The sequence below is a fragment of the Tribolium madens genome, unplaced genomic scaffold, assembly GCF_015345945.1.
Source record: "Tribolium madens isolate multiple individuals breed KSU strain unplaced genomic scaffold, Tmad_KSU_1.1 Scaffold_20;HRSCAF=117;Tcas5.2_LG4, whole genome shotgun sequence".
In the NCBI taxonomy this organism is placed as follows: Eukaryota; Metazoa; Arthropoda; class Insecta; order Coleoptera; family Tenebrionidae; genus Tribolium; species Tribolium madens.
In genome coordinates, this window is record NW_025400985.1 from 370170 (window position 1) to 371629 (window position 1460).

Sequence of the window (1460 nt, forward strand, 5' to 3'; positions counted from 1 at the left end):
AAAAATTTTACATAGTTGTAAATCTTAGTCTTTGTCCAACTTTTTATAGTATTTTTTTAAATTAAATATTTACGTTTTGGTGTCTTTCGGAATACAAACTCAAACGGAATAAAATGTCTGTAAAACGAGTTTTGGATAAGTAAACTCTAATAATTTTTTTTTTCGTTCTCAAACTAAACGTTTTTTTAAGAATAAAATTTTTGCAAATTTTTCTTTAAGTTCAATTTTTGAATTTTTTTAGATGAGAATGTACCTACTATAAAAAATTTTGGACAAAAATAGAATTTTATTTAGATAGTTGTAATTCTTAAATCATAGTCTTTGTCAATTTTTTTTTAGTAAATTGCAATTTAACAATTAACAATTTCAAAAAAGCAAAGCAATTTTTAAGTATAAAAACAAAAATAATTAGTGTACAAATCCGTTTTATCAACGACTTTACTGATTTCTTGAAAACAAACAAGAAAATCGCTAAATTAGACCCCCGTTCCAATAACGTTTCTTTCACAAAATTAATTAAAATTAAAAAAATTACGTTTTGGATGAGTAAAACTATTGAAATAGATTGTTTTAACCTTAAAACTGAACATTTTTAAGAATAAAATTCGTGAAAAACTTTCTTAATTTTCGATTTTTGTATGTTTTTTTAATAACAATCTATACTATAAAAATTTTACATAGTTGTAAATCTTAGTCTTTGTCCAACTTTTTTGTAAAATTAGAACGTTTACTGTTTTTTTCTAATTCTAATATCTAATAAAGAGTCACTTGAGAACATCGTGCTACTCTTAGTTGAATAGTTTAGAGGATTGCGAAGTTTTGTAGCAAAAAGTTAATCAATAATTTGTGCCGGTATTAGGGACTTGAACCATATGCTCGGATTTTTCCCTTGTTCAAAGAATCTCTTAATTAATTTTCGGTGAAAAAATTTTACCAACGCACTGAATTTCAAGCGTTTTTCTCATTTCAAAGAGAGATTTTGAATATTTGAAAATGAAAATTAAAAAATTTGCTAAATTAGATGAAGTGTGTTTTTCATCGGAAACTAAGAAATTTGAGAAATTTTGCCCTAAACAAGATTGAAAATTGCAAAATTAGAGCTGGAAATGAGTTTAAAACGTTTTATTGTTTCTATAACAAGACAGAAATTGCACAATTAGTTCTCTAATGCAAAAAAATCGTTATTTTTTATGAATTTAGAGTTTTTTCAAATTGCTAAAATTGTTATGACCTAACAAAGCAGAAAATGGCAAAATTACAAAATTTAGATTAAGAAGCTAGAAAATTTCGAAATTTGGTCTAAATTTGTTTGAGAAACTTACAAAATTCTCAATATTTTARCAAAAATGGAAAATTTATCTTGTTTTTTAATGATTCTACAGTGATTCTCATCGAAAACTTATTATTACTGAATCACTGAATAAATTTTGTCATTGTTTATAAATTCGTGGAAATCCTTC

The 1460-nt window shown here is 24.4% G+C and overlaps 1 protein-coding gene across 1 annotated transcript in view; it reads right to left on the minus strand.

The window, feature by feature from the left end:
* The window catches only part of LOC123005103 (persulfide dioxygenase ETHE1 homolog, mitochondrial-like), an 8062-nt gene that overhangs the window by 2580 nt on the left and 4022 nt on the right, over window positions 1–1460 (minus strand). The window lies entirely within an intron of this gene.